General features: G+C 38.1%; 1 non-coding gene across 1 annotated transcript; it reads right to left on the bottom strand.

The window, feature by feature from the left end:
- Window positions 1-287: 287 nt before the first annotated feature.
- Window positions 288-483, bottom strand: LOC125823347 (U2 spliceosomal RNA). Its single transcript, XR_007442705.1, has one exon. It is a non-coding gene; the product is annotated as a U2 spliceosomal RNA (small nuclear RNA).
- Between the last annotated feature and the right edge of the window lie 8,023 nt (window positions 484-8,506).

The following is an 8,506-nucleotide window of genomic DNA, read 5'->3' as shown; positions in this document are numbered from 1 at the left end:
ATACATGCGAAGGGAGGTGAGGAACTAATGTTTAGGTAAACGTAATTTTATTTTATTTTACTATTAAAATAAGGATACTAATTAATCTTTGAACCTAACGTGAATTTGTAGGATCCAAGTTATTCCTTCTTGAAATTAAAAATGAATAAAATATTTAAAGACTCCAAGTTAAAATCTACCTTACCTTGCCATATTTAGAATCTTCATAGAATTTTAAAGTCCTAAATATTAGAATAATAATTAAATAACAATTATTTGAGAAAAAAAAAAATCTATGATTACATTGGTGGGGGTGTGCCTGGCAAGCCTGTAGTGCAATGTCAAGGAAGCATTTGAAGGTCCCGATAGCAAGATATCGTGGTGGACCTCCACTCCAAAAAAATTAGTTGATGTCGTGTGGATCAATGATCCATACATCGTACATTAAATTGATAAGAAATAGATACTACACTTGATCTTAGCAAAAAAGGCCTAGAAAGGTATGTTTTTCTATATGTTTTGCAACCTCTTTTATATGCAATTTCTTACACAAAATCTCTCTTTACTGTTTCAATTATTGTTATCAAATAGTTTATATATCACACTTTACTACTACACTTTTTATAACGATCGAGGTTCAACATCATGACAACAAAAATATTTTGTAGATTCATAGAATTTTTACAAAAGAATCATATTGCATATCAAATGAAATTATCCAAATTTAGGACTATAATTGGTGGGGTGTGCCAGGCAAAAGCAGAAGTGCAACATCAGACACTTGAAGGTCCCAATAGCAAGCTACCGAGATGGACCTACTGTTGGGTTTTAAAAGGTGTGAATGGAAAATGAAGACTTGCGACTTTTATGAAGAATTATGACTTTTATGAAAAGTTGAGACTTTTATGAAGAGTTGTGACTTTTATGAAAAGTTGTGACTTTTATGAAAAGTTGTGACTTTTATGAAAGGTTGTGACCTTTCCGAAAGATTGTGACTTTTCCAAAGGATTGTGACCTTTCCGGTAAGGTACAATCAGAACCTTTTCACACTACCCTTGAATTCGATCGACGATCACTGATCTTCTAAACGAGGTCTGTCAATTACCGCCTGAAGATGCCTTGTACTCAACAAAGAAATAGTAAGTGCAATATCAGTACATAACCACCGTGTACTGGTAGGATCACACGGCTATCCCACTAAGTCCAATATATATAAGTCATCACAACAATATAATCACATGCATATACTGAACATACACTATATTATCAACATTTACGAACAAGTTACAGTTCACATTTCTCAAGATACACAATTATATCAAATCATTGGTCCTCTCATGGAACCCAAATCCAAATTGTTAGCATACTGGAACGTAGTACCAGATCCAATGTTTATGCCGGAATGTGGCAACCGATCCCATCATTATGTCGGAACGTGGCAACCGATCCGAGTTAGTGTGTCGGAATGCAACACCCGATCCATTCAACAAGCCACAATCATAATCACAATTATATTCTTAAGATCATACAATTAAGTCATGACTCATGGCATTCATCATTCATCTATCTCATTTACAATTAGTGTGATCAATAATACAACATTCACATACATATATGTATCATAATGAAGCAAGAACAAACATACATCACACAATCATAGAGTCACAACCATCACCAACCTCAAATAAAGCTTGAAACCCTTAAGAAACTTGATCCTTCCCTTTCCGAATTTATTCTGCTTGTTCTTGGTCTACAAACAATCATCACAATACAGAAATCAATAAACAATCACTAATTACCCGAATTACTAATCAGTTCTATCAACCCTAGATTGTCACGACCCAGACCATTGTGATTGGCACCCACACTAACCCTCCGGTAGGAGAACCACTACTACAACCTGAACCAAGCAACTAAAGCATTTAAGGATACGAAAACATGAATAATAGCTAAAACTGAAGTTCCCATAAACTTCCAAAGATCTAACAACTAACAATGCGGAAAATACACCTAGAACCTGAAAGTCAAAGTACCAAAACATCTAAATAAGAAGGGATGTAACCCCAAACTAATTAACTAATTAAGTACTAGAAAATTCTAAGTCTGAAATGTGGACATAACGAGAGAGAACTCATGGAAGCCCGGAAGAAACGACTCACCCTTGAATTCGAAGCGATCAATGATCTTCTAAACGAGGTCTGTCAATAGCCGCTTGAAGATGCCCTGTACTAAAAAAAGAAAGAGCAAGTGCAGTATCAGTACACAACGACTGTGTACTGGTAGGATCACGTGGCTATCCACTAAGTGCAACATATATAAGTCAATACAACAATATAACCTCATGCATATATTGAACATATACAAAATAATCAACATTTACGAATATGGTATAGTTTCACATTTCTCAAGATACACAATTATATCAAATCATTGGTCCTCTCATGGAACCCAAACCCAAACTGTTAGCATACCGAAACGTGGTACCCGATCCAATGATTAAGCCAGAACGTGGCAACCGATCCCATAATTATGTCAGAACGTGGCAACCAATCCCAATTAGTTATGCCAGAACGTGACAATCGATTCATTCAACACACCACAATCACAATCGCAAGTATCTTCTCAAGTTCATCCAAATAAGTCATTATTCATGGCATTCATCATTCATCTATCTCATTTACAACAAGTGTGATCAATAATGCAACATTCACATACGTACATGTATCATAATGAAGCAATAACAAACATACATCACACAATCATAGAATCACAACCATCACATACCTCGAAACAAGCTTGAAACCCTAAGAAACTTGATCCTACCTTTTCCGGATTCGTTTCGCTTGTTCTCGGTCTACAAACAATCAATATAATACGTATATCAACAAATAATCACTAATTACCGGGATTACTAACATTTCTAACAACCCTAGATAATACCCATGATCACAAGTATCCAAATTAGGGTTGTTTCCACCATATATTTTAGATCAAAACCCTCCCGCATCGATAATTACCTATTAGATTACGTTATACAGATCGAAAAATGGATTCAGGGAGTTAAAATCTTACCTTTAGCCTCGAGAATGGTGGTTAGTTCCTTAGCTCTCAAAAACAAAAAGTGCAGAATAAAGACGTTTTGGGGTTTATTTACGACTTTAGGTTGCGTCTAGCCCGCCACAGCGGCCCTCACCCCGCTACAGCGGCACTGCCATACCGACCAAAATCACCGCCAAAGCGGCATGCACGAAATAGTGAGCTATTTTAATAACTCCAAGACCCCCATTTCACAACACACCTTTAACCAACGACGCTAAAAAAATACCGCTCACGCTAAGATCGATTCTGGGAGTTCCACTCACCCGAATTCAATTCCGTAAAATCGTATGGATTCCTTAACGACTTATCTAACTACTCATGTAATTAAAATCATAAATAAATCACCTGATTGTTACCAGATTTCCCTACACCTTAATGACTCCGATTTTTTCCAAATCTGGACTAGGTTAAGAAATTCCAAGTTACTATGAAAAACTTTTTCGACCCAAATTTTTTCCCCGTTGGCTTTTATATAACGACGGAACCCATTCATTACAATAGATACCAATTTACCTATCTTTTGTCCCCGAGTGACAAACTTAGGAAAAAAATAGGCTAAGGAAAGAATGAAGTAGTACCTGATTTGATGAACAATTGGGGATACTTGTCTCGCATGTCCCTCTCGGTTTCCCAAGTAGCTTCCTCAAGTGGACGATACTTCCATTGAAGTTGTACGGACTTAATCTCCTTGGTCCTCAACTTTCGCACATCACGATCAAGAATTGCAATCGATTCCTCCTCATATTGGAGGTCTTTGTCTAACATGATTGAGTCCCACTTAATGATATAATTGTAACATCTCGCAATTTGAAATAACCAGGAAGAAATTAAGAATTTGAAATAGCCATTTTTGGAAAGAATATAAAAATTTGGAAAATTTGTTAAGTATGTTAAGTTGAGTTTGTGGTCAACTTCAAATGACCATAACTCTTAGTTCAGGATGAGTTAGGTGTGTTTCCATATATTGTAGAAAAGATATTGGAATAATCTTTCCAATGCCACCGAGTTTGCACGATTCCGAGTTCATATGCTCATTGGAAGTTGGGTTGTTCAAATAAGGAAAGTCCAATCCGAATTTTAGAAGGGTGTTTTGGTCTTTTCCTTACCCAATTATTTTAATTAATTTTATGAGTTTAATTGTGGTATAGTCATAATTATGTCAATTTATAAAAGTTGAAATTCACGCAAGGTCTTGGAGAAAAGAGAAAAGAGGATAAAGGAGAAGAGAAATCAAGATTCATCAAGAACGTTCAAGAATCATGTCACGGCCCGAGACTACCCCTGAGACGCGGACACGGGACCTATGACCACAAGTGATCCCAAGCTAATCCTGTTGGCATGATCATAAGCATACTAAAGATAATAAATTGATGCAGAAGCTAAATCATAAATAAAATGAAAAGGATGGGGAATACCCATAAACTATAACTGAGACAAATGAAAACTCATGAGTTTAATACAAAGAAGATATTAACTCAATACTAAGCTGAATCTAATTATGTGTGAAAATAGCCTCTAACTAACTAGAAATGTTGCGACATGCCTCAACTAAGTCTAGCAAAACTGAAACTAAAGGACGGAAAAAATACTGAAAAGAAACTCATGACTATTGTCTGCGGAGAATGAGGACTCACCATTGATTCTACTGAACTGGAGATTGGGAACCGATCTAAGCGTGATCTGGATGCTGAGAACCTGAACCTATATCACGAGAAGATGTAGCGCATGTATGCTTCAGTACTTGAAATGTACTGAGAATGCAGGATATAGTAAAGAAGAAATAACATATAATTGAACAAAGCAATAAAACAATGAAATAATCTAAGCATGATATAGATACTGAATACTGAGCTAAATGAATGCAATGACCAATTTATAACATGCTGAGATTGAATACTAAATATACTCATACATGGTCAATGCAATAGATACTGACTGAATTGTGGGAGCTACTAATAACTGACATAAAACCACATGAACTAAATGTGGAGTCTTATGTATACTCACAATCGAGAGGACCGAATACACCCGGCCAAAGGTATAGAGGCATGCTGGCGTGATCACTAAAATGATGCCCACATAGGGGACTTACACCTACGTGGCTCGTAGTTCTGGGGCTATATGGGTACACTGAACCCTAGTCCAACTCGATATTATGTTATTCCCAATAAATTAAGTGATTAACACATTATGACAGAATTTCTGTAATACTGGATAGCTCAAAACTAAACATGCAAAATTGAGAATGCAACAATTAATTTGATAATGATGCATTCATAAACTGAGGCATGTATAATTGAATACTGAAATACTTGACCTATCATGTGTAATTCAAGAACTAAAGAAATACATAGCTAGGGTTCTGAAATTCATGCAATAAACTGAGCAATAACATGATAATCTGATTTGGAACATTTAAATAACTAATTCATGATGATCTGTTGAAATTATAGAAACTCTAGGTCTGTTCATAATCATGGAATCAAGAACTTGATTGAATTCTAGGGACCTAATGGGCGAAAGGAACCCACTAGTAAAATCCCACATACCTGGTGACAATTTCAAGGAGAAATCCTTTGATTTCTGGGCTGGAACAGAAGAAAACTTGTTGCATTCTTGGAGTTAGGGCTGGTCGCCTCTTTCTCTTCTTACACTTCTAATTTTCTAAGTTATGAAGAATGATTTGACTTAAGTAAGTTATAGTTATGTTTCTAGGCTTAAACTGACTAAAACCTCATGATTTAGGGTCTAAACGACATATCTTAGAGGTCCAACGAAATAGGAAAAGACCAAAAGACCCCTGAGTTAACTGCTGTCAGAGTGACCGACGGATTGAATCTACGGGCTGTAGGTCAATCTACGATCTGTAGATTGGAGTCGTAGGTCGAGTTTGCTCAACAAGGCTTCACTAAAATGAGCATAACATTTTACTCGGAGGTCGGATTTTAGCAAACTCAGTGGCGTTGGAAAGAACATTCAATTATCTATTATATCATAGGTCATGGGACGCATAATTAATTTTGTGATAAGAGTTATGACCATTTGAAGTTGACCCAATCAACAATTTTTCTCTAACTGGCTACTGACCATCATCTACGGTCAGACCTACGGACCGTACATCGGACGACTGTCCGTGCTAGTCGACCCTAGTTCATTTTAGAGGCTGGGTAAAAGAGTCTTGATCCATGGACACAGTCCACAGACTGTGGTCTGAACTACAGACTGTGGGTCTGTCTGTCGGTTGAGACTTAGCCAATTTTTTTAGCTGGGTCCGTGGAGGGGTTGCAGTGGTGAACCACGGACCACCAGAATAGGCCATGGTCTGACCTATGGTTCGTGGATGGCAACCATGGGTTGCACCTGCAACTTCTCAAAATCTGCATTTTAGTGTATCTAGGATACGGTGTGTTACATTATCTCTCCCTTGAGAACATTCGTCCTTGAATGAAGACTAAACTAGCTGAAATAGAGGGAAAGGGCTGCAATCCCTACCACTAAATACTAAGAACTAAATTTCTGACTGAACTAAGTTCCAAGAACATGCAAATACGCTGAAAATGCCAGTACAAACTGAAGGAACATGATTCTAAGATTAAATTTACGCATGAATGACTGAAAAACTGAAGAGGAACTATTACCTCACGCTGGAGTTAAATCAGAAGGAAAGAGGTGAGGATACTTGGCTTTCATGGCCGCTTCTGCTTCCCAAGTGGCTCCCTCTACGGACTGACTCCTCCACCAAACCTTGACTGAAACGACTTCTTTGTTTCTCAACCTTCTAACTTGACGATCAAGAATCTCAACTAGTACATCCTCATAAGAAAGGATATATTATACATCCACAGTCTCTAATGGTACTACGGATGCTGGCTCACCCACACACTTCTTCAAAAAATAAATGTGAAAGACTGGATGCACTGCTGCTAAATCTGCTATCAACTCGAACTCATAATCCACTTTACCAATCCTTTCAAGATCCGATAAGGGCCTACATATATGGGACTGAGCTTCCCTTTCTTGCTAAATCTCATCACCCCCTGCATAGGTGACACTTTCAGGAAAACCCAATCATCAACTTGGAATTCTAGTTCCCTTCTTGTCACATCTGCATAAGACTTCTGGCGACTCTGTGCAGTCTTAAGTATATCTCTAATGAGTTGCACTTTCTCCATAGCATCAAGGAATGAATCTGGTCCTATCAAGGCTGCTTCACCTACTTCAAACTAACCAACTAGAGATCTACATCTATGCCCATACAATGCCTCATAAGGGGCCATCTTAATACTGGAGTGGTAACTATTGTTGTAGGCAAACTCAATAAGAGGAAGGTGATCGTCCCAACTACCCTTAAAGTCGATCACACAAGCTCTCAACATGTCCTCTAAGGTATGAACGCTCTGCCTGACCATCCATCTGTGGATGAGATGCTGTGCTAAGGTTAACCTAGTACCAAGACCCTTCTGAAATAATTTCCAGAAATAAGAAGTAAACTGAGGACCTCTATCTGAGATGATAGACAAAGGAACCCCATGCAACCTTACAATCTCATTAATGTAAGGCTTGGCGTAATCCTCCGCCGAATCTGTAGTCTTGACCGCCAGAAAGCGAGAAGACTTAGTAACCCTATCAATAATCCACCAAATGAAGTCATACTGTCTGCGAGTATGAGGTAAACATGTGATGAAGTCCATGTTGATCAGTTCCCACTTCCAAGTAGGAATGTCAATCTCTTCAGTCTTGCCTCCTGGTTTATGATGTTCTACCTTGACTTGCTGACAATTGGGGTACCTAACCACAATGTCTGCTATATCTCTTTTCATACCATTCCACCAATAGACTTCCCGCAGATTGCGGTACATCTTAGTGGCACCTGGATGGATAGAATAACTGGAGTTATGGGCCTCTGCAAGAATATGTTGTCTCAACTCTCCCACATTAAGAACACATAATTGACCTTGGTAGCGAAGTACACCATCTCCCCATTGGAAGAAAACCTCCACTCTCTGATTGTGTACTGCACCCTTAAGCTCAAGCAAGATTGGATCACTGTCTTGCTTTTCCTTAACCTCTACTACCAAAGAACATTTTGCCCCATTTTGAACCGTTACACCACCACATGATATGCTCATAAGACGAACTCCTAGGCGAGCAAGTCTATGAACATCCTTTGCTAGCTCTCTTCTTTCTACCTCAGCATGTGATACAATACCCATGGATATCTGCTACTACATTTTCCTTACCCGAATGGTAATGTACGCTCATATCATAATCTTTGAGGAATTCAAGCCACCTTCTCTGGAGAAGATTCAACTCTTTCTGGGTGAATACATACTGGAGGCTCTTATGGTCATTGAACACATCTACATGAACACCATACAAGTAGTGTCTCCAAATCTTGAGTTCAAACACCACTGCTGCAAGCTCAAGG

The sequence above is a fragment of the Solanum verrucosum genome, unplaced genomic scaffold (assembly GCF_900185275.1).
Source record: "Solanum verrucosum unplaced genomic scaffold, falcon-dt-bn FXZP01000214.1, whole genome shotgun sequence".
Classification (NCBI taxonomy): Eukaryota; Viridiplantae; Streptophyta; class Magnoliopsida; order Solanales; family Solanaceae; genus Solanum; species Solanum verrucosum.
Note: the sequence above shows the minus strand (reverse complement) of the source record. Positions and strands in the feature narration are given on the sequence as shown.